Below are 26424 nucleotides of genomic sequence, written 5' to 3'. Positions count from 1 at the left end.
AAAATCGAAGAGACTGATGCTTAACTAGGGGATAGGATTATGTATTTGAGAAATACTAGAAACTGGGGGAGGGGGCAGGAAACGGGAAGATTAGGAACATACAGTGATTGACTTACCTCCAAATTTAAGCTGCAGATAACTATAATGACACTCTGAGAAAAAGAAAAACCACCTGTGTCTTGTTGTATCAAAATCGTACTTAATCCTCTTTAAATTTTTACTTAGTTGAACTATTACAAAGCCCCAATCCTTAGAAATTAGTGGAAAGCATTCCCATTTGTCTACTTCCATTTTATGTAGTTACCCAGCTATTAGCAAAACTATACCAGAACAACATAGCATACATAACTATATCTTTCTACAGTGCCCCATAGTGCTCTGACCACTAACTAATAAAATGACATATAGGTAGAGAGAATGTTCCTTAGATGTGTGTTCTTTCCGAATTTTTAGTTTCTTGAAGAATGGAAATATTATGTGTCACTTGCTCAGTAGTAAACAACTTTGTTCTATTATATTTATTAGGTTTTCACAACAAGAGAGAATCTCACAGAGGAATATTTGTTTGTTACGTTTTGAACCTCTGGTCTATACATCAGGAATCAGTCATCTCTGGAAGTTTAACCAATTTTTGTAGAGGCATTCAGATCACACTATCACCATAGGACAATCATACATTACTACATTTTTATTATAATTGTTGGTTATTTTTTAAAAATTTGAATAATTTTATTTGTGTACTTTCTATGTTCGGATTTCAAGTTAAATTACCATAAATGTGATTGTTTTCACCTTTTCTTTCTAAGCCTACCCCAATACAGGATATAATCATATTACATCTGTATTACTGCAATACATTCCTAAATGTAGTAGGAGGCACCAGCAATATAACATTGGTGCAATTGATACTACAGCCTTGACACACTCTTTTAAGCAAATTGCCAGAAACAAACAACTGAAAATGAAAATCTAACCTTTATCAGCTCTACATTGCTACCAAATTCTCAGTTCAATAGTTGAAGCCCTATAACATCATATATCACACCCTGCATGTCCACACTAGCAATCACAGTCTGATATCTAAACCTATGCTTCAGTCCAAGCATCATCTCCAAAACAAAAGAGAATAAGTAAGGAGATGAGTTAAATGTATTATTTTAAAATATGTATTAGTCCATTTTCACACTGCTGATAAAAACATACCCAAGACTAGGCAATTTACAAAAGAAAGAACTTTAATGGACTTACAGTTCTACATGGCTAGGGAGACCTCAGAATCAAGGTAGAAGGTGAAAGGCACTTCTTACATGGTGGTGGTAACAAAAAGAATGAGAGCCAATGAAAGGGGTTTCACCTGATAAAACCATCAGATCTCGTGAAACTTATTCACTACCACAAGAACAGTATGAAGGAAACTGCCCCCATGATTCAATTATCTCTCACTGTGTCCCTCACATAGCACATGGGAATTATGGGAGTACAATTCAAGATGAGATTTGAGTGGGGACAGAGAGCGAAACCATATGAGTGGTAGCTGGCTCCTCCCAAAATCTCATGTCATCACATTTCAAAACCAATCATGCCATCCCAACAGTCCCCCCAAAGTCAACGCATTTCAGCATTACCTCTGAAATCCACAGTCCAAAGTCTCACCTGAGAAAGGCCAAGTCCCTTCTGCCTGTGAGCCTGTAAAATCAAAAGCAAGTTAGTCACTTCCTAGATATTATGGGGTACAGGCATTGGGTAAATACAGCCATTCCAAATGGGATAAATTGGCCAAAACAAAGGGGCTACAGGCCCCACGCAAGTTCAAAATCCAGTGAGGCAGTCACATCTTAAAGCTCCAAAATGATCTCCTTTGACTCTGTCTCACATCCAGGTCATACTGATGCAAGAGGTTTGTTCCCATGGTCTTGGACAGCTCCACCTCTGTGGCTTTTCAGAGTACAACTTCCTTCCTGGCTGCTTTCATGGGCTGGCATTGAGTTTCTGTGGCTTTTCCAAGGAAATGGTGCAAGCTGTCAATGGATCTACCATTCTGGGATATGGAGGATGGTGGCCCTCTTCTCAAAGCTCCACTAGGTGGTGTCCCAGTAGGGACTCTGTGTGGGGGCTCTGACCCCATATTTTCCTTCTGCATTGCCCTAGCAGAGGTTCTCCATGAGGGCTCCGTCCCTGTAGCAAACTTCTGCCTGGGCATCCAGGTGTTTCCACACATGTTCTGAAATCTAGGCAGAGGTTTCCAAACCTCAGTTCTTGACTTCTGTGCACTCACAGGCTCACCTCGTGGAAACTGCCAAGGCTTGGGGCTTGTACCCTCTGAAGCCACGACGAGAGCTCTGTGTTGGCTCCTTTCAGCCATGCCTCGAGCAGCTGGGACACAGGACACCAAGTCCCTAGGCTGCACACAACCTGGAGATCCTGGTCCTGGCCCATGAAACCACTTTTTCCTCCTAGGCCTCTCAGCCTGTGATGGGAGGGGCTGCCATGAAGACCTCTGACATGCCCTGGAGTCATTTTCCCCCATTGTCTTGGGGATTAACATTCAGCTCCTCGTTACTTATGTAAATTTCTGCAGGCAGCTTGACTTTCTCCTCAGAAAATGGGATTTTCTTTTGTCTTGCACTGTCAGGCTGCAAATTTTCCAAACTTGTATGCTCTCCTTCCCTTATAAAACTGAATGTCTTTAACAGCACCCAAGTCACTTATTCAATGCTTTGCTGCTTAGAAATTTCTTCTACCAGATCCCCTAAATCATCTCTCTCAAGTTGAAAGTTCCACAAATCTCTAGGGCAGGGGCAAAATGCCACCAGTCTCTTTGCTAAAACAGCAAGAGTCACCTTTGCTTCAGTTCCCAACAAGTTCCTCATTTCTATCTGAAACCACCTCAGCCTGGACTTTATTGTCCATATCATGATCAGCATTTTGGGCAAAGCCATTCAGCAAGTCTCTAGGAAGTTCCAAAGTGTCCCACATTTTCCTGTCTTCTTCTGAGCCCTCCAAACTCTTCCAACCCCTGCCTGTTACCCAGTTTTAAAGTTGCTTCCACATTTTTGGGTATCTTTTCAGTAGCACCCCACTCTACTGATATCAGTTTACTGCATTAATCCATTTTCACACTGCTGATAAAGACATCCCCAAGACTGGGCATTTTATAAAAGGAAGAGGTTTAATGGACTTACAGTCTCATGTGGCTAGGGAGGCCTCACAATCATGGCAGAAGGTGAAAGGCACTTCTTACGTGGTGGCAGCAAGAGACAGAATGAGAACCAAGTGAAAGGGGTTTCTCACCTTATAAAACCATCAGATCTTGTGAGACTTATTCACTACCATGAGAACAGTATGTGAGATACCACCCCCATGATTCAATTATCTCCCACTGGGTCCCTCACACAACAAATGGGAATTAAGGGAGCACAATTCAAGATGAGATTTGGGTGGGGACACAGAGCCAAACCTTATCAAAATGGTATATAACAGTGAAAATATGCTCAAGTCACTATCCTTGAACCAGAGCCATGAAAGAACAAGGTAGATTTGGGAAACAGTAAATAGTTTTGTGTGGCTTCAATATAAACAAGATGGCCAGGAAAAATGCAAACTGTTAAGAAATGTCTATGTCATATTAAAGAACCAAGATTTTATGCAACATACACAAATTCATTGAAGAATTTTAAGCAGAACAGTAACTTGATTAGATTTGTACTTAAGAAAACTGTCCTTGAAAGCCTGTGGATGATTTATTGTCAGGGAGAGAGATTAGGGAGTTTAGTTTGGAAGTCCAAATGAAAAATGATGATGGCCCCAAATAAGAAAATGATACTGGAAGAGAATGATTTGAGGACAGGAGTTATTTCTTATCCCTTTCTTTTGGCCACAACACTTAGCAGAGTGCTTATCACCTATCTGTCCTTAATTTCAAAATGACTCTATAGGTAAGAAAAAGTAACTAGTGTCAAAATGTGACAAAAATATAAATAACTGTCACATTTTATAGTTTATTCATTTAACACTATGTTATTAAATGTCTCTGATATGGTTTGGATGTGTGTTCCCTCTCTATCTCATGTTGAAATGTGATTCCTAATGTTGGAGGTAGGCCATAGTGGGAGGCATTCCATCGTGGGGGTGGATCCCTCATGAATGGTTTAGCACCATCCCTTTGGTGATGAGTGATTTCTTGCCCAGTTCATGAGAGATCTTGTTGGTTAAAACGGTCTGGGACTTCTTCCTTCTCTCTCTTGCTCCTCCTCTCTCCATGTGATATGTGGGCTGCCCCCTTTACCTCCCACCATGATTGTAAGCTGCCTGAGACCCTCACCAGAAACTGAGCAGATGGTGGTGCCATGCTTGCTGTACAACCTGCAGAACCATGAACCAAGTAAACCTCTTACCTCAGGCATTTTTTATAGCAATGAAAAATGGACCAACACAGTCTCTGAGAGTACTGTTACAACCAATCTGTTAGCAGACTTATTATGAACCACCTCCCCACTACAGAATGCTTTTCATTCTGGTTCCATCATGTTTATGGTAAAAACACTCAAAGAGGAAAATTCAGCCCTCTTTCACTTATCTAATTTACTCCTTATTTCAGCCAAAAGAAAACAAGCCAAACATCCCCATTAAATCTTTTCCCTATCCAGTAAATACAAAGCTACTCAATTTCCCTGGCTAATAACACACATGTTATCATGAATGTTTTTCTCTTTAATTCACTTTGCTTTCTCAGCCATAGTGTCAGTTTATTGAGGGTAAGGATTTAATTTCTCAACACTTCTAGAATTGTACAAGGTGCAGCATGATAGACACTTTAAAATAATGTTGGTTTATTAGTTCCTAAATTTAGGCATATTTAAGTCACTGATATTATTTTACATTAAAATACAATTACAGTTGAGGAGGGATGATTTTCATATCACTGTGATGTACAGGTGCTCTAGACAGCTTTGAAAGTTTGAAACTTTGTAGGTTTTTCTGAATATTTAAGATGTCGTATTTTATTATTGTTACGTGCAAAAGAAAGGAACTGTGGCTGTGACTTGCATAAAAAAAATTCAGAAGGATGGAAAAGTCAAGTCTAAACAGGCTTTTCTTCGCAAAATCCTAGATGTAAGTGTGTCACCAAGATAAAAGCCATGGAAGCATTGTATGAAAACCTTGTATTGATCCAATTTTACTGATAGAATTAATTGCAATGGATTTTGTTCTCTTATTTACATAATACAATTTATAACTACATTTTAGTAATATTAATCTGAACCTTTTACCTTTTAGGTTCAAAGTGATTTGTTAAATGTGCTTATGACTTTAATAGTGAGAAATAACCATAAAAATTCACTAACCCATGTTTGGACTCAAGGCTGCTTGTGCATGGGCCACACCCAGGCCTTGCAATCATTAATTAAGGCAAGGGTCAGTGTGAAAATGGGGAAAAAAATTACAGGTGCACAAATTGAATACTGCTGAAGGTCTATTTGCCTGGCTTGTCAGTCTTAGCTACCACCTCATCATGGGAAGAAAGGGGGTCATAACAAAGCATATTCAAGAAACATTTATTTAGTGCCAGTTATATGCCGGGCAACCAAACCCTGAAGCTATAAATCTGAGCCGTCCCCGGAACCTGACAATCTGCAAGGATCAATGGTGTCCTCTGAAATTCAAAGACCAGACCAGATCATTTATTTCAGCTCAACTACTATGTATCCAGTCCTCAAAATATATGTCTAGTTATCCAACTAAATAATTTAATTGGCTCTTGTCTAACTCTGAGTTGACCAATTTTGTCCCTCAGACTTTGCATAACATTTACCTCTCCGGGAAAGCTGGAAACAAAGCAAATGCAAATAGCTTTTACCTCTCTTCTAGGTAATTCCCTTCTCAAATAGAAAAGATAAAAGGAAAAGCCTGGCTAGGTGTGATGGCTCACGTCTGTAATCCCAGCAGTTTGGAAAACTGAGGCAAAAGGATTGCTTAAGCCAGGAGTTCAAGGTACAGTGGGCCGTCATCACCCACTGCACTCCAGCCAGTCAATGGAGCCAGACCGTCTACAGAGATTAAAAAAAAAAAGTCTAATTAATTTTATCTACTAAATATCTTGAATCTCTTCACTGCATTCCACAGTCCTTGTTATCACCTGCTCTTGCCTGGACAATGGCAAGTGCTAGTTATAATTTCTGGATGTTCTCCTTCATATCCACTCTTGCCCCTTCAATCCATTCTTCCTAGAGCAGCAAGGGCAATCCTTTGAAATCTGAATCAGTACCTGTATACCCTACGTAAAATTTTCAATTACTTCTCATAACATGTAGAATAAAGAACACAATACATGGCTCTAAATAACATGAGCTCTAAAATTCCATGTGATTTTAGCTCTGTATCATGCTACTTTACCTGAAACCCGTGCTCTCTGTAAGACAGGCTATTTAAGTTTCTGTACTTCACCTTGATACTTTGCACTTACTGGAATCTTCTCACTGTCTGTATAACTTCTCTTCCCTAGTTTGCCTGGTTAGTTCTTTAAAGCTACACTAGCTGATATGGAAGCCACTAGCCATATGGCTATTGGGCACTTGAAATGTGGCTGGTTAGAATTGAGATGTGTTATATAGATACACTGAACTATACACTGGATTTCAAATACTTAGTAATAAAAATATAAAATAGTAGGTCTTCTGTTAAGTACTCTTACCACCAAAGGAAAAGCCAAAACAGAGCGATAGCAGCAAAAAACCCAAAGGGGATGGGAGAAACCTTTTGGAGGTAATGGATACATTTACAGCATTGACAGTGGTGGTGGTTCATATATGTATAGTTATCTCCAAACCCATCACGTTGTGTACATTAAACATGTACAGCTTTTTGTATGCCAATCACACCACAATAAAGTGGTTATAATACACACAGGCACACATACACAAAGAATGTAAAATAGTTCATCACTAATTTTTATATGATTGTGTGACAGAAGAATAGGAAATTAAGGTAACCAAGGTTTAAAACATAAGCAAAAAAAAAAAAAAAAAAAAAAAAACAAGCAGGTGCATCCAATTCTAGGCAAGAGTAAGCAGCATACAGGCCACATCCTCACTCCTGTGATAACAAGTTTCCACTTAAGCCTCTGCATGGCTGTAGGCCAAGTCTCCACTTCAGCCACTGATTAGTTGTGGGCCAGTCCTTCACAGGGTGTAACCAACTGGAGTCTAAAGGGTCTCTAGTGATGGCAGATAAGGTGTCTTTTTCTTCCAAAAGGGAAATTTTGGCTGAGGGGATCCCTCTTGGCAGTAGGTCCAACTTGTGAGCTTGTTCACAATAGTAGTGGCACTGGTGTCTGATGAGTGGCACTCATTGAGTTGTCACCGAGCTGAAGCCTAAAGCATGAACACACATGGAGAGATGATAGCTCTGGAATCTCGGACAGTAATGGCATTGGTGTCTGGAGTACTAGCACCCTTCTGCTGCATTGGTAACAGTATGCAAGGGATGGATGCTTGTGAAGTATTCAGGGAGCCTATTATAGGAACATAGTTGTGTGCAAAGTTACAGTGGCCCTGGGCGTGGCCTCTGAGCCTGGCCTCAGCCCAAGCTCTCTATGGCAGCTGAGCTGGTGTCCAGAATGCAGGCATGCTCAGAGAGATTTTGGCTCTGGGGCTTGGAGTGCAAACTAGTTTGCTATGACAGTGCTCCAGCTTCTGAGATGTAAGCAGTTAAAGTGCAACCACAGAGCACAGGGCTGGAGTATGGGCACTTTGGATATAGCCATAGCTTTGGAGTTGGGGCATACAGAAGATTTGGAGAGGTGGCATTTCTTTTCCCAAAGCAGCTCAACAATGGCTGCTTTTTATGGGGTTAGAGTTTTGTACCCAACTCTTCCTCTCTAGAGTTTCCTGGTGGAAATGGATGTTTGTTACCTCAGTTACAAAAGGAACCAGTGTTCTCAACAGAGCTGGCCACTGGAAACCAAGGTGGTTCCAGCCACATGGCTGATACCTACAGCCTCTGCCTTTCTTCTTTGTTCTTAGACATTTACTGGCATTTCAGGGATGTCGATCTCACCAGTATTTCTTTCTGTGTGTATATTCTCCATTTGTTGTTGTTTGTTTGGTTTTAAATTTTTTTTTTTTTTTTTGCTTTTTTTGAGGGGGTTGGGGGGATGAATACTGCTATTTCCTACTCTGCCACCTTGTCCCTTGTTGATGTCATTTCAAAGTCATGTAAATATGTTTTTCTCACAGTAATGCAGAAAGATAGGAACAGAAAGATGGGTACTGTAATCTTAATTTGTGTCGGTGAGAAAATTGAGGGTCTGAAAGTTTATAAGGCAAGCCTGAATTTGAACTCTGAGTCTCTCATATTTAAAATCACAAAAACACACCTATTCTGATGCTGAATTTTTATGACACAGTTGAGTATAACAGACAAACAGAGAGCCAAATCATGAGTGAACTCCCATTCACAATTGCTTCAAAGAGAATAAAATACCTAGGAATCCACCTTACAAGGGACGTGAAGGACCTCTTCAAGGAGAACTACAAACCACTGCTCAATGAAATTAAAGAGGATACAAACAAATGGAAGAACATTCCATGCTCATGGGTAGGAAGAATCAATATCGTGAAAATTGCCATACTGCCCAAGGTAATTTATAGATTCAATGCCATCCCCATCAAGCTACCAATGACTTTCTTCACAGAATTGGAAAAAACTACTTTAAAGTTCATATGGAACCAAAAAAGAGCCTGCATCACCAAGTCAATCCTAAGCCAAAAGAACAAAGCTGGAGGCATCACGCTATCTTACTTCAAACTATACTACAAGGCCACAGTAACCAAAACAGCATGGTACTGTTACCAAAACAGAGATATAGACCAGTGGAACAGAACAGAGCCCTCAGAAATAACGCCGCATATCTACAACTATCTGATCTTTGACAAACCTGAGAAAAACAAGCAATGGGGAAAGGATTCCCTATTTAATAAATGGTGCTGGGAAAACTGGCTAGCCATATGTAGAAAGCTGAAACTGGATCCCTTCCTTACACTTTATACAAAAATCAATTCAAGATGGATTAAAGACTTAAATGTTAGACCTAAAACCATAAAAACCCTAGAAGAAAACCTTGGCATTACCATTCAGGACATAGGCACGGGCAAGGACTTCATGTCTAAAACACCAAAAGCAATGGCAACAAAAGCCAAAATTGACAAATGGGATCTAATTAAACTAAAGAGCTTCTGCACAGCAAAAGAAACTACCATCAGAGTGAACAGGCAACCCACAAAATGGGAGAAAATTTTTGCAACCTACTCATCTGACAAAGGGCTAATATCCAGAATCTACAATGAACTCCAACAAATTTACAAGAAAAAAACAAACAACCCCATCAAAAAGTGGGCGAAGGACATGAACAGACACTTCTCAAAAGAAGACATTTATGCAGCCAAAAAACACATGAAAAAGTGCTCATCATCACTGGCCATCAGAGAAATGCAAATCAAAACCACAATGAGATATCAACTCACACCAGTTAGAATGGCAATCATTAAAAAGTCAGGAAACAACAGGTGCTGGAGAGGATGTGGAGAAATAGGAACACTTTTACACTGTTGGTGGGACTGTAAACTAGTTCAACCATTGTGGAAGTCAGTGTGGCGATTCCTCAGGGACCTAGAACTAGAAATACCATTTGACCCAGCCATCCCATTACTGGGTATATACCCAAAGGACTATAAATCATGCTGCTATAAAGACACATGCACACGTATGTTTATTGCGGCACTATTCACAATAGCAAAGACTTGGAACCAACCCAAATGTCCAACAATGATAGACTGGATTAAGAAAACGTGGCACATATACACCATGGAATACTATGCAGCCATAAAAAATGATGAGTTCATGTTCTTTGTAGGGACATGGATGAAACTGGAAATCATCATTCTCAGTACACTATCGCAAGAACAAAAAACCAAACACCGCATATTCTCACTCATAGGTGGGAATTGAACAATGAGAACACATGGACACAGGAAGGGGAACATCACACTCTGGGGACTGTTGTGGGGTGGGGGGAGGGGGGAGGGATAGCATTGGGAGATATACCTAATGCTAGATGACGAGTTAGTGGGTGCAGCGCACCAGCATGTCACATGTATACATATGTAACTAACCTGCACATTGTGCACATGTACCCTAAAACTTAAAGTATAATAATAAAATTTAAAAAAAGAAAATATTGACATAGGAAGTAAATAAGGTTCTCACCAACTTTCTCTTTCTATATATTCTTTTGTTAACAATTACAGTTGTAGTTTATAATACTGAGCAAAGGGAGAGCTGGCATCTCTGTCTCACCATGGATCAATATAATGACTCCATTAGCACAAAACACCTAGCTATCATTACCTCAATTTGTGTATGCAATACATTGTAAAGTTGTCATAGAACATTCTTTATTTTATGCTTTAATGTCATGATATTTAGGAATGGCCATTATCTGGGAGCAATGTTGCCATATAAGTCCCATTAAACTATGAGCCACACTTAAAAGAATTTCAATTAAAAAGATTTTTAGACGCTGGGGCTCTTTCAAAATCCTTTCTGTTCCTTTGCAAAATATGTGGTTTCTTTTTGGCTAAAGATTGTAACACCTTTTTCATTTGCTAGAATATTCTACCCTCAAAGTAAAAGTCTTATTAACATAATCAAAAACTGAAATGCATTTCTCAAAATTAATATAAATTAACTGCTGAGCAATTTAGTCCATTGCTTTTGACAGACATGTCACTAAATTGTGAAAACGAAATGCTGCTAAGTGGCAGAGATCATGACACTGAGGATGAAATGTAGACTTTAGGGCCCAAAGCAGCTATAAGAGAAGCAAGTCATGCAAGGTCTTCAAATAGAAAAAAACTTGGGGGAAAATTTGTAGCAAAAACTTATTTTGTAAGATGACAACTTGTTCTATATTTACCATTGCTATATTTTATAATAACGTAGAGAGAATTCTCACCCACCCGCATCATGGATGACAGCCCAGTGCCTTCATGCATAATCCTCTCACCTTGCTCTCAGAAACTCTAGTTCCCTGAAGGTCTTCTGTTCTTTTAGCTGGAGATACTAGGCATATCACAGAAGCAACACATTTCACACCAGCACATAGGCATTGAGCTAAGCTTCCTATGTAGCCAATTCAACGCAAGCGTTACTAAGCAATTCTAACAGAATGATGGTTGACACTTTAGCCTCTCTGTAACAGCCAAGAAACACAGAAATCAGGCAGTGACCACAAATAATAGTTTCTGGAACAATTAACATTATGAGGATATATGAGTGTCCCAGCCCAATAACTTAGAATTTTTCAAACATGAGAAATTTATCTTTTGTGAAAGCAAACAAACCAAGCGTGAAGTCTATAAACGTGAATGTGAATGCAAAGATGGATAAAAAGTATTCATGTTAACCCAATGACTTATCTGGAAGAGAACGTTTATCCTGTGGTGTGGAGGCTAGCATTAAGGAGTCAGCCCAGCTGCTTTCTTCACCTTACAATAAGCACATGTCACATTATCAGCTGTAACATTCCACTTCCATATCTTTGCACATACTATTCCCCTGTCCCCAGAAGTGCAGCCTCTGCGAACCTCCACTGTCTCCTTCTTTTGCAATTACTCTTGACACCATAGAATTAATGATTTACTCCAATTGTCTTATTCTCTGATAGTCTATACTACATAATTTAATCATTTAGATAACTGAATAATCTGTGGACATCTGGCACATTCTGAAGAAGTCCAAAGGAACGTCAGAGGAAGAGAATAAAATGACTTTGCGTGCACACACACACACATACACACAAATTTTCCATCTGAAATTTGGGAGTGATGGGAAACATATCACTTCCACTGATACCCACGCCAATATTACCAGGCAAAATATAAGGGATGCTACAATTATTTGAAGAACTAAATCACTCATTTCCTGCTTAACTGAATTATTGATCTTTCTCACCTCTCACCTCATCTAGATGTGTGGGTTGCTCTGCCTCATGGCGATTGAGATGGAAAACAAAGTCCCTTCATGTCACCAATATCTACATCTGTAACTAAATAAGCTAGACAGATATTTCTTTGACTATTGGAATTGTTAAAAGTAGAACATACATTTTAACTGTTTTGAAAACAGATGCTTCTATAAAGTAAAATGAGAAAATCTTTTATCCCTTATCTCCAAAGTCATTCCCCAACAGACTATATGTTTTCAGGGTGACGGAGTGTATGTGTGTGTAATATTGAAGGGACTTGCTATTCTAGGAACAATAGGGGAATAACTATCTTTATCTCTCACCTTTTCTCTTCCAACCTGCTCTTCTTTCCCAGCTCTTAAGGAAAATATCTTAAACTCACAGCTTTATGATCATTTTCAGGCATTAAAGGAATATTTATTTTTTAGGTCTAGAAAATTCCAGGTTGATCTAAATCAAATGTTCTGTATCTTAATTCAAAAGTTCTCTGCTGTTCCTCAGCTCAAGACTGACACAGACTGGAGAATCTGAAGTGGGAAAATGGGTGTGGTCTGTTTTCTTCCCTTTGGGCTCTTTTCTTCTTTATTTTCTTCGCTGTTATGGTCATTTTTCTTTCCCCCCTGTCTTTTAACCTGCTTTTGTTTCTATTTCATCCAGGATCAGATGACACAGGAAGGAAGGATGGAAGAACATATACATGACTTATTCAACACCGATTGTCACCTGAGGTCAGTAGCTGTATTCCTGTTGTTGCTATGATAAATTACTACACATTTTTTTTTTTTTTTTGCTTAAAATAGAGGAAATTACTTATCTTAGAGTTCTGGAAGTCAGACATTCAGAATTAATTTTATGGGACTGAAATTGGGATGTTAATAGGGCTACACTCGTTCTGGAGTCTCTCGTGGAAAATCCGTTTTCTTTTCCAGCCCCTAGAGGTGGCGTGCACCCCTGGTCATGTGGCCCTTTCCTCCACCTTCAAAGCACATCACTCCAACCTTTGCTTCCATTGTCATATTTACTTCTCTCATCCTGATACTCCCGTCTCTTTCTTATAAAGTCCCTTGTGATTATTCCAGGACAATCTAACCATTCAAGATTCTTAACTTAATCATATCTTTGATTTCCCTTTTGTCATTTAAGTTCTGGGGATTATGACATAGACATTTTTCAGGGAGGAGGTCATTATTCTGCTTATCACAGCAGCATCCCTCAACAATTTTTATTGATTCTTCAGTCAAGCACAGTAGTAATTGGTACTTCTGCAAGACCAAGGGACACTGTTCACATTCTCAAATTCTCTGGACCATCATACTCCTGTGGCAGCAGAAGATTCCAAGTCACGTCACCCCTACCTGGCTTAATTTATGTGCAGGGAAAGCACTTGGCAATTTCCTAGAGAAGAAGTGGGAGGGTGTCCAACACTCTTTTGGCCCAGTTTTGGGCCAAAAAGTGAATACCTACTTATTGACCTTGCCCTCCTAAATGCTTCCTTGATTTTTTTCAACTCTGCACAGCTTGCAGCTGAGTATGAGCCAAAGTCCACAAGTTCTGTTACATTACCACTGAGTCAGTGTTGTGGTCTATCACCTTGCTCTAGAGTGTTTGGGGCCTCAGCAGTCATGGTCTTAGCATGGGACCTTTGGCAAAGTCTCAAGATAAGGGGAAGATATAAATTAAATTTCCTGCTACATATAAATGTAAATTTAATTTTAATCATCTGAATAAGATATTAAATTTTACTTATAAGATTTGGGGCAAAAGTCTCTCCTCTCCCAAAGACAGTCTATCATTATTTGAAAGTGTATCCTAACTCTTTGTACCTAAAGAAATGTGCCATTTTGTTTTGTGTGGTTTTTACTTTTTACTAATTACTTTACTAATTTTACTAATTACTTTTTATTTTATTTTTTATTTAATTTTATTAATTACTTTTTACTAATTCACTTTTTACTAATTTACTAATTACTTTATTTAAAGTATCATATCACATTCTGTGATCTACCTCATTCTTTTAAACTATAATGCATTGTTTCATTGACTATGCCACAATCTGTTTAGCCATTTTACCAAAGCCAATTCACTGAAAGGCATTTTGCCAACTAATCAATTTGTCAAATAAACATTTTGCAATGTTTACTTTTTTACATTTTAACTATTTGTGTTGTAACAATGATTTTATTTCCTTCTTTTTAAAGGCTAAATAGTATTTCATTGTGTATAGATAGCACATTTTCTTTCTCCATTCATCTGTTGACAGATACAGGCTGATTCCATAACTCAGGTAATTTGAACAATGCTTTAATGAACATGGCAGTGCAGATATCGCTTTACATAATGATTTACATATCGCTACATATCGATTTACATAATCGCTTTACATATGTCCTTTGAATGTACACCCAACTGTGGAATTGCTGGATCATACAATAATTCTTTATGCAGTTATAATTTGTCAATTTCCAATGCAATAAAATTTAATAATTTAAAAATTACTTACAGTACTTACACAAATTTGAGGACATAAGATAATTTTGTCAGCTTTTGCAGATTTCTGCAAAATTTAAGTTGAGTTATTTAGAAATAAAAAATATTTCACTTTTCAGAAGGTGGTGATCATGTTCTAAATATATGCCCTTCTGGCTTCCCTTCTTTGTGCCCCTCGCTCACCTGTAACCCCGGTATCACCATCCTGGGATGATTCTTTCCTTCATTTTTGTCCTAGCAGCAAGTTTTCTCTATGTTCTGATTCTTTCCACTGAAGCTTCAAGTTGCTAAAGCACAAATGGACATTCCTTATAATTCTGTCAAGAAAATAAAAATAAAAAATGTGTCAACTATCCAAAACAAAATGTTTGTTTAAATTTTTCATGCAATTTAAATTATTGTAAACTTTAAAAATATTTGTTTTAATTTAAATTTGCCAAATTGATTTTTCTATGAATTGACTTTTGCAATTTGGCTATTTGGTGAATTAGCTTGTCATAATTGGCTTGAGTGAATTACCTTCAGCAATTGCCCACTTTCCCTGTTAATAGAAGCCTAGTGTCTGTTTTTTATTTTCCAGTGGGCTTTTGGAAACAAAACGTAATAATATTCTGCCTCATTTTTCTCCAAAATGGCTTTTGCACGCCGATAGGAGTATATATAAGGTATCAATTTCACCAAACCTTTACATATGCTAGTTATTATAAAAATTAGTGTTTTATTATTGTTGTTTTTGTTTCCCTGTATTAGGAAGATTAATAATACTTGCATTTCTAGTTTGTAACTCGTGTTGGGTGTGGAGCTTTTGGCAATTTTTTTCTTTTTGTGGGATTTGGGGGCTTAATGTTAATTATTTTAAGGGTTTTTGTGTTGTTAAATTTGCCGATAATGTTATTTACCATATAGTAGTTTACTTTTGTCAATTAAAATATTTTACTTCAGAGATCTTGCTTCATTTTTGGAGCATAAGATGGCCTTCCCTGCCTTAAAATCATAAAAATTTTTTATTGTATTCTGCCAATATTTTTCCTTAATGTTCAGTAAATGTGGAAGTTATAGTTTAGAAAGATATGAGATAGAGACTTCATTCAAACTTGATTTTTTAAATTATCTAAATTTATAAGATATTTTGGCATTTGATAGAGTAAGTCCCCATCTTTTTTCATTTCCAAAGTTGGTCTTGCTAAGCTGACATACTGATTATAGAATCAACTTGGCAAGTCCCATAAAAGATCTTCAGAACAACTTTGATTAAAATTGTAGTACATATATAGGTTGATTTGAAAACTAAATGTGTACCATGTTTATTATTTATGAATATGGGCTAGATCTACTTTTTCTTTATTGTATTTTTCTTTATTTATTTTAATTATACTTTAAGTTTTAGGGTACACGTGCACATTGTGCAGGTTAGTTACATATGTATACATGTGCCATGCTGGTGCGCTGCACCCACTAACTCGTTTTTTAAAGTTTTCTCAACATATGTCTTGTCCATTTCTGTTTTAGTACATGCATAGATACTTTATTGATTTTTGTTGCTGTTTTAAAGGGATTTTTCTTTTTTGCATTTTTATAATTAATTATTAATTTTTATAGGAGAATTTGGGGTTTTTATATATTTAATCTTATATCCTTTTATTTTGTGGTACTTTCTTAAATGGCCCTGAATTTATTGGAAATACTTCTACTGCTTCATAAGAATTTATTTTGCTTGCTGAAGGTTTTAGATAGAATCACTAAATCAGGTATTATTTCTTTCTATTCCTTGTATGTCAAATACTTATATCAGGAACAAGATGTAAATTTTAAAAACACCTTTCTGGTATCTATTGAAATGACAGTGGTGCTTTTCTCTTGAATGTGCTACTGTGTCCAGTATAAAATGAACACTCTATCCAAGCTTTGGGTAATGTGTCCAATACTGCCTGATAGAAGGAGAAGCGTCATTGCAACCGAAATCATATAAAATTGATCTTATTTTCACAAAGCTCCTAATGTTCTAAGGTATATTAATAATGTTTTGGTTGCAAATGGTAGATACCCAATTTCTACTCAAGGGAAAGAAAAATTTGGTAATAAAATGGGATTCTGCATAGGTTTCAAGAGGAGGATGCAACCTTAGAATGAAACAAAGGCCTACATTGATATTAGAAAACTCAAATTGTTTTCCATTTTCCTTACTTCTCCTCTTTGTGAGTACCTGTTGTATTATTAATCTTTCATTGCAAACTAACTTCTGTTTCTTAGATCTTGTAGCAGAAAATGGCTACCACATACAGCATCCCAGTGTATATGTGATAGTCCAGGCGCCCACATAATTTCCAAGGGCTAAAATTCCCAGAGAAGAGACCTTATGACTCTATCTGAGTAAGATGTTTGCCATTCGACCAGTCGTCTATGGCCAGAGAAAAGGGCACAAATTAGTATCACCACAGCTACTGCGGCAACATGCAGGTGGAAATAAAAAGGGGAACTTACCAGACAATCCTTCTGGGCCCACGATTCAAAACCTGTCCATTACACAGGAAAGACAGACACCTTTTCTTGTGTGCTGTGTTCTGTGATATGGAAAATGTGGAGTCATTAGAAATATCCAGTGCAGAGAGAAGAAGAGGCCTTATTTTTGTTTAGGGAAAAGTGCACACCTCCCAGTTGAAGTAATATTTCCCCTAAGCCTTTGAGAGTAAGTAGCCATGCAGATGTCCTAGCTGGTGATCAGCCTGGATTTTTACAGTAGAACCTCTGATTTCATTCAAGTGAAATTTGTTTTTCGAGTGAAATTAGAAAACTTTGTTCTGATAAAGCTCTAGAATTAATTTTTCTCTAATGCAGTAATTCTCAAACAAACTTTAATGTGTATATAATATTTTGGGGTAGTCTTGCTAAAATGCAGATTCTGTTTTTAGAGGTCTACAGTGGGAATTTCGCATGTCTGCAAGCTACTAAGTGCTGCTGTTAGTGCAGATGCACAGACTACACTTTGCGTTACAAGTTCTCGTGTATTTTAAGGAAAGATTTACATTTTGGAGATTAACATGAGGCTTCATGCCTTAAATCAGAAGGAATATTCACCATGTAATGAGTATTGGATGAATGAATCAAGTGATAACAGAATGAAGCATAATCAGAATTTCGCTTTTTTAAAGTAAAATGTCAAGTATCTTAAAGAGAGAAAATTGAATAATTGCAGTTGATGCTATGGCATATAAACTAGCTTTTCTTTAACATCTGGGGGACCCACTGTAAATAAAGTAATTTTTTATACCGTGTTGTTTTTATGTCTGATTTATGGCCGTTTGGTGCTTTGCAGTTATCTTCAGTGTCCTTTAGCCATCTTCTGAGGCAAAATATATAATCCTCTGGAGTTCATACAAACACCTACTGCAATTCCCCTGTAATTTCTTAGCTGAATTACTGAGCATGGGAAGCTAATTTACACACACACACACACACACACACACACACACACACTTTCATTCAAAGGTCAATGTTAAACAAATTAAGTAACAAAATCATAGTATCTTCCCATTACATACTGCGAAGTTCTCTGTGTAAAATAAGACTTGTAATAGAGTAATATTTTTAAAGTGTTTTAAACCAATAAATCAAAACCAATTTATAGTTTAAGCCTGATGCAGTAAGTTTATTTTTTAGAAAATAGACACCAAGCTAAAGATTTGCATGCAAGTTTTTTACTGGAAAATACTCCTGGTGGGGCAGGAGGAGGACACCCACAAAGAAGCGAAAGAAGGAGAGTTGGGCAAAGAGAGAAGATGAACTGTGCTACAGTTACAAAAGCGACTTTAGCAGAGCCTCAGTGGTAGCTCTGAACCTGGCCGGTCAGAGATGTTCTGGATTGAAAAAAAAATAGTAAACTATTGTTTCCTGCTCCTTGTCTGAAAGCAATTGTCTGGGAAGGATATAGCTGTGACATCAACTGCCAGTACTCCCAGAGATTGGGGTAGTGATTGTTCCATCCTGAATTAAGATCTGAGCCAGACACCACAGCATCCATCGCAGAATGCCTCTTGCACCTTACATGTTCATCATCTCTCTTCTGCCCAGTCAAGATACTCTTCTCCCATGCAAGTACTAACTAGGCCCATCCCTGCTTAGCTTCTGAGATCAAATGAGATTTGGTGTGTTCAGGGTGCTATGGCTGTGGGAGATTCTCTTCTCTATTAGCACCTCTGCTGGCCTAGGTTACTTACATGATGGGTAATCCACGCCCTTATTCCTGAGGGCTGTGAGTCCTGGTTCTTTGTCTTTCTCAGGCTGTGACTGCTGCATTGGTTAATTAATATCTAAATTGGCCAGGACAATACCAAATGATGCCACAGTAGCTTGACTGCATACTATGAACTTTTCATCCTACCCCCGTTTTATCACAGCAGCCTTGCTTCCTCCTGATGGTTAGTGTTATTTGCTTTGGCCAGAATAATTAGTCCACTCCCTGCTAGCTTCTTGTTGACCAAATGGCAACTATAGCTTAAAGTTTAGTGAGATTCTTGCTGTGTCCCCTGGTAGAAATATTCTTTCCCTGGTATTCTGTATGCATATAAACATTAGAGCTCAGAATTGTGGTGATGGAAAGCACATTTGTGCCCACATGGGTCATTGCAAGTACAACTAAGAGGGAATATTCCAACTTCTACACTTTGTTTCCTAATATATAAAATAGGATGAGTGTAGCCAAGAGTCAGATGCCCAGGGTTGCTTGTCTTTTGCTGTAAAGTGTCTTCTCTGTGTGATATGATATTAGATAGGATTCTATACTAATGACTCAAGTACTCTATAACCTCTGTGTGATATATTAGATAGGATTCTATACTAATGACTCAAATACTCTATTAGCCCTGGAATAGTAGTTTGACTTGAATCAAAACACATTACCATTATGAACTTGTCTTCCCTGTAGACAGGAAAGATACATTCATAACACTAAAATATTTTCATTCAAGTCAAACTGAACTGCTGCCCCCTCCCGAGTGGAAGTGGTTTAATGAGACCAATTTGCCACAAAATATCTCGAGTCTTCTTGGGAAACAATGCTGAATTATGGCCTCAGCTTTGATCTCTGTTGCTGGCATGTTGGAAATTTGGTAGCAAAAGTAGTTAAATTAGGATTGGTGAGTGAAAACCCATTATGTTGGGCCATTTCCTGCTACTATGACTATTCTGGTCACAAGTCCCTCATGCCAGCAATTGAATGGCTGATATCAGAGGCAGGCTAAGAACTAATAGCCAAATCACTTTCTATGTGATCGTTGAGTTCTTCTTACATAGACAATGCAATGTAGGAGGCCCTAGTATATAATACACAGAGCTTCACATTCCAGTCTTATCAGTTCATTCACAGCTTATTACCCAGAGCTTGTTGTCTCTAATCTTTCAAACTTTCTCTTTCCAGGCCCGTGAACAATCAACCAAGCCCTTACATATTTCCCATGAGATGTTTTAAATTCTAAACTCAGGCCACTTTTCTAATAAAGTGGATGACCACATACAACTTGTAACCTCTATTCATTGGGATAATTTTCCCTCCTCACCGTCTTTCAGCACTAACCCTGCAATAGTAGTAGCAGTCCACTTAGGGCTTCAGTTTGTATACCAAACTGACCTATTCATAAACCTCGTACAGCATTTCTCCTTTTCTGCCAGCAGGTCTAGAAGGAAACACAAAACCACAGTTGTGAGCTGAGAAAGATGCACTAGTGTAACAATGGTAGATGATATGACAGTCTGTTTTCTTGTGCCCAAGTATTCAAGTAAAATATGTCTTCAACTCAGTGCAGATACATTAAAATAGCCCAAGTTCTATACTAATGAATATTTCAATCTACAAATTACATAGCATTAATATCCAAAAATAACTTAATTTATAATTAATGACTTAAATGCATCACTCTCTTTTAATTAAAAGGAATATATTATTGCACATTAGCTCCAATTTACAGGGAAAATGCATTCAGCGAAGAAGAGTTCTCTCAATTGCTTTTAAAATAATAAAGAGAATTTTTAAATAATTATGAGTTAAATGTAGCAGCAGCAAGTTTTGAAAACATAACTTTTACTAATGTGAATTTTCCTGATGTTCTTTTCATTGGAATTTAATTTTAGGACAAATTGAAGCTTTCAAATAGCACCATCTGGTCATCTATTAGACGGTGACATACAATACAGCAGTTGCAAAATGAAAAGGAAGTGAAGCAATGTTAACAAGTAAGGCAAAATTGTTTCAATTTCCCAAGATGTCTGAATTGATAGAAGACTGATTTAGTGACTGTACAAGTAGGAGCATCATATTCTATACCAGAGTCATAATAAACCTTAAATTCATGTTTCAGCGGCAGAAGTGAAAGGTGTACTATACAGTAATTCTGAGTGCCTAAGAATACAGCAGAGTCCAACAGTGTACCAGGAGTTGTTTTACACTATGAACACTGTGTTTTTAATGTATAGATAAGCCATAACCAAACTGATAAGCCATTTGTTAAATTATTTACAGTCTACACGTCTGGGTGGGGAATGGGTAGAGGTGATGGCAACCAGTAATTTTGGTAACTTTTACCTAAAATCTTTTTGTTTACATATCTATGAGTTGACAGTGGGAGCAAAGAGACAATACAACTTGGCTGAAAAAAATGCCATATAAGGTATAATAACAGTTTGTGGAACAAGTCTGCTCACTGAAGCATAAGTGGGTCAGTAATTGCTCCTGGCTATATAATGAAAAATTTTGCAATGAATTAACTAAACCCTTTGCAAATAGTATCTTTTAAAAATGTTCTTACAGAAAACCTCAAAACACACAAATGTAGCAACAGAAGTAGAGTGAAGTTCTATTTCTCCACTCTCCAGTGTCAGCAGTTATCAACTTTTGAGCCATCTGGTTTTATCTGTACACAACTCACTTCCTCATACCCCTGATTATTTTAAAGCAACTGGAAAGTATTACACCTTTTCATGAATAAATATTTCAGTGTAAATCTCTAAAACATAATGCCTCTTTTTCTACACATAGCACCACCAACATAACACCTGAAAATTAACAGTAAGTCCACATTATCATCAAATATCCAGGGTTTACATTTCGTAACTTTTATAACTTTTGTCTGCCATTTGCAATCCTAGAAAGATCTGTGGATTACACTTAGTTAATATATCTCATACGTTTCTTTTACTAGAGTTTCACCTTCCATTATATTATTTTTCTGGCAATCTTTTATGGAAGAAATACTGTAGTTAGCCCCAGATTTTGCTCATTACATTACCGTGGTGCTACTTAACACATTCTTCTGCCTCCCATATTTTCTGTAGTTACTATGGAGGCAGGATAAGATTTAGTTTTTTGTGTGTTTTGTTTTGCAAGGCTATTTCATAGTTGGTCATGGTCATTCCCATTAGAAGGGATATATTGCCTGCTTTACTCTGTTTTTGTGCTATTATCAGTCATTGATGATAATTTCTTGGGTCCACTAATTAATTAGAGATTGCAAAATGATGATATAATTCTAATATTTCTTAATTTTTTTTTGGATACTTCTATAAGAAGAAACTTTCTTTTATCAACTCTTTGGTTAACTGGAGTGCAAATAGCATAGAAAACACAGTGAATGGTGTTTTCTCTCTGTTTATTGGTTTTAAAATAATGAGTCAATTTCTTCTCATCATTCGAAGATGAGGATTTTTTACAATAAAGGTTTTACGATGCATGCATGGATTTAAACATGCGTGATGTTTTTTAATCCATTGCAGTATTCTTTATGTTAACAATCAATGACCCCATTTTTGACCATTGGGAAAAACTTTGGCTTCTGTGCCCTTTTGGCATGACACCGGTAGCCTTTGATAGACACATTTCTTGGTAGCCTAACAGTATACTCCAGGCTCATGTAGTATCTTTCCTGCTTTGACTATTTTTTAAATAATTTTAAAAATTATTTTAAGTTTCTTTGTGTGAAAATGTATTTAGAGACCATAGCCTGAGTGAAAGAATGCTCATTGCTATGGGGTTCATTATTATTCCCTGGCCTCTGAAGCGAAGACACCCAGAGTATGTATACCATGTTATTTATAAAGTACATGAGTTCATGAGTTTATACTGATAGTTATAATTCAAATTCAAGTTAACAGAGTTTTATTTAACTTCATTGATCTTACATCTGTATCTCTTTTTCTCCAGGCCAAATATTCTACAGTTTTGTGACACCAAAATTTATGAACTTGCTTTATCTTCTAAACTGCATACAAAAGAGTCTCAGAATAACACTCGCCCTATCACCATTAATATGCTTATGAAGAATTCAATTCTTAATTTTTTTCCTTTATATATTTCCCACAAGAGATGTGTAGTCCAGAACTACATTTTATTATCCTTAGATTAGTTCCATTCTGCATAGAAATGAAACTAGCTCTATACATTTTTAGGCTAATCTGTTCCATTGTACTTTCAATTTTGGGAGACATTTTTAACAATGTTGTTTTATACTTTTATAATTTTCATAGTTGCAAATTAAGATCTACCAGAGTATATCCAAAGAAGTCTAGATCCATTCAAATGGTGTTCCCTCCAGCTTATTTATACCTTTAAACTATTAGTAACTTTTTGATAAAAAAGGTTTATCTTTTCGAATTTTAAAATATAACTATATATTTTACACAAAGTGCTATTTATATATCCTATACTAATTTTTACACACATACAATGCCTCTATGTACTATCCTTAATCCCTCACTCTTGCTTTTCCTTTGATTTTATTTATTGATACTTTGTGCCATGAGAAATATTTAAATTATGTGCTAACTTTTTTATCTCCTTTGACACCCTGTTATCATTATCTGATTTAAAGTAGTATCTTATTTCTCCAAAATAATATCTGAAAGTCAGTTATTGAGCATCTTATTTTTCACATAATTTCCTCATTCTCCCTCAGTGGTTAATAATTGTACAGTGTACATGGTGAGAATGTATAGCCATTCTCTGCAACACTGATTTTCTTATAATCCATTATTTTATTTTGATATACAGGTAAATATATTCCATATCAACACTGGTTCATTTGTTGATGGCTCTTCAATCATTTAGGTTACCTAAACTCATTATTAGATGACTCATGAATAGTAACAATATTGTAGAAAATACCTATAGAAGATGGCACGTTCTAAAAGGTTGCTTGTGGCCTCCATATTTGAAGTATTTGGGGTTGAATGTATAATCCCCAGTTCACGTTTTTCTTTTCTTGAGTATCTTAAATAATGTCCTACTTTTGTCTAACGTAGCATGTTGCTTTGAAAAGGTCTGATGACAATTTGTACTTTTTTTTTTTTGCAATTTGTCTTTTGTCTGGATGTCCAAAATATTTTCTTTCTTTTTTTAAGTCCAATACATTTAAGACAATATATCTTGATGAAGAAGACCCACAAACTCTGAGCAGATCTGCAGAAAGAGAGGACTGAGAATACACAGAGGGAGGATGAAGATGCTGGGCTGAACGGGGAGGAATCTGGGAACCCTGCATGGGGCTGCCAAGCACCAAGGCTTGTTTGCAGCCCCCAGTGGCTCCTGGTGAAGGGATGAGCTGAATAGGTGAGGAGTGGCCCACTCTCATCAGAGACCTCTGGAATCCTGGCTGAAGGGGACCCCATGATCCCACTGATATCTGAGCTGGCAGGGAAAGCTGCTTGGAGAAGTGGCAGGGACAGGACTCCAGCCTGTGAGGAGCCTAGAAGATTTGGTGTGGGAATAGCAGCAGTGGAGCACAGGCAGTGATGCCCATCCCAAGGTGTGTCACACTCCTCTAGGTGTCTTTGGCCTTTGTTGACTGTCTTACCAGGTCAGAGCAGGGCTGTCTTGCTCATGGGACAGGGTCAATCTGATCTCAGCACCACCATATCTGCTGGCCTCTTCTGGGTCCCCTCCCTGGCCATACCTGTTTGCAGTGCAGCGTTGGATCCTCAGCCAGGGTGCTTTCCAGAATCTGCCACTATAGCTTCTTAGCTGGTAGACTCCACTTATCAGATAACTTCAGCAGACGGGCCCCCACTGACATGCACTCCCCCAGCAGCCTCCCCCCAACACTTAGCCAGCACACACTCACCTGTGGTGCATGTGTGGACAGACTCCTGCTTCACTGTCACCAGTACATGTGTGTACCTCACCACCACAGCCCTGCCTTCACCAATATACCCACTTGCATAGACTCTCTGGCCACCAGCTGCCATTGCCAGTGCATGTAAGTGCAGACCCTGCTGCCACCACCCAACAAAGTGCTTTTGCCGGTACCTCCCCCCCGCTTGGTGTGTTGTTTCCAGAAGACTGGGAGTACCTTGACTCCTCCAGTGCAGCAGGTGGCTAACCTCAAAGGACCAGAGAACAAAGTGGTGGGCCTGATGTCAACTCTCCAGGTTAGAACATATAGCCCAGGAGTGCTGACCTGAGCCCGGGACCCCTGAAATTGTCCAGAAATGAAGCCAGTTGACTGACTTAAACCACAAACCCTCAAGGACACCATGAATATAAAAGCAAAAAGTCCCATCAAAAGGACATTAACTTCAAATATTAAAGGAAAATCAGCCTACACACATAATAAAGAACCACTGCAAGAACTCTGGCAACTCAAAAGCCAGGATGTCTTCTTATCTCCAGAAAGCTACACTAGCTCCCCAGGAATGGTTCTTGACCAGGTGAAATGGCTGAAATTACATACTTAAAATTCAGAATCTGGATGGCAACGAAGATCATTAAAATTCAGGAGAAAGTTGAAACCACTCAAAGGAATCTAGAGAATCCAGTAAAATGATACAAGAGATGAAACTCAAAATAGCTATTTTAAGAAAGAAGCAAAGTAACCTAATAGACATTGAAAGCTCACTATAAGAATTACAAATGGAAGCATTTACAGCAGAATTGACCAATCTGAGGAAAGAATCTCAAAGCTCAAAGACCAGTTTTTCAAATCAACTTAATCAGACAAAAATAAATAAAAAAGAATTGAACAAAACTTCTGAAAATTATGGGATTTTATTAAGAGAGCAAACCTATGACTTATTGGTGTCCCTGAAAGAGGGGGAAAGAGAGCAAGCAACTTGGAAAACTTTTTGAAGATATTGACCAATAAAATTTCCCTAATCTCACTAGAGAGAAGGTTGCTTCTTTTTTTGTTTGTTTGTTTCTGTTTCCTCTGGGTGTTGAAGGTTGTTTCAACATTCAAATTTAGGAAATTCAGAAAACTCCACAAGATACTATATAAGATGACTATGTCCAAGACACATAATCATCAGACTCTTTATGGTCAAAGCAAAAGTAAAAAACATTAATGGCAGCTAGAGAGAAAGGGTGGGTCACCTCCAAAGGAACCCCATCAGGCTAACAGTGGACCTTTCAGCAGAAACTGTACCAACTAGAAGAGATTGAAGGCCTATATTTAGCATTATTAAAGAAAATAAACTCTAAACAAGAATTTCATATCCAAACTAAGCTTTGTAAGTGAAAATGAATTCATTACTATCATACCTGCCTTATAAGAGGTCCTTAAGCAAGTTCAAAACATGGAAATGAAAGATTGTTACCAGCCACCACAAAAGCACACTTAAGTACATAGACCATTTACACTACAAAGCAACTACATAATCAAGTCTACATAACAACACAATGACAGGACCAAATATGCGCATATCCATATTAACCTTGAACGTAAATAGGCTAAACACCTCACTTACAAGACATAGAATAGCAAGTTGGATGAAGAAGCAAGAACTAAGTTACACTATCTTCAAGAGACTCATCTCACATGCAATGACACCGATAGGATCAAAGTAAAGAGGTGGAGAAAAATCTACCAAGCAAATGTGAAACAAACAAACAAACAAAAAGGACAAGTTACTATTTTAATTTCAGACAAAAGAAACTT

The 26424-nt window shown here is 37.6% G+C and overlaps 1 long non-coding RNA gene across 4 annotated transcripts in view; it reads right to left on the bottom strand.

Moving 5' to 3' along the window:
- LOC104007308 (uncharacterized) overlaps window positions 1-26424 on the bottom strand; it is a 107734-nt gene that overhangs the window by 26534 nt on the left and 54776 nt on the right. For 3 of the 4 annotated variants that reach the window (XR_008549025.2, XR_001719352.4, XR_010158884.1), the window contains exons 2-5: window positions 20079-20178; window positions 16991-17070; window positions 14693-14826; window positions 1654-1686 (exon numbers count right to left, since the gene is read on the bottom strand). This is a non-coding gene — a long non-coding RNA (uncharacterized LOC104007308). The remainder of the gene's footprint in view (window positions 1-1653; window positions 1687-14692; window positions 14827-16990; window positions 17071-20078; window positions 20179-26424) is intronic. The other variant, XR_008549026.2, reaches the window with a different exon arrangement.

Source organism: Pan troglodytes, chromosome 6 (assembly GCF_028858775.2).
Source record: "Pan troglodytes isolate AG18354 chromosome 6, NHGRI_mPanTro3-v2.0_pri, whole genome shotgun sequence".
Lineage (NCBI taxonomy): Eukaryota > Metazoa > Chordata > Mammalia > Primates > Hominidae > Pan > Pan troglodytes.
The sequence above is the reverse complement of the archived record's forward strand: the minus strand, read 5'-3'. Positions and strand labels throughout refer to the sequence as shown.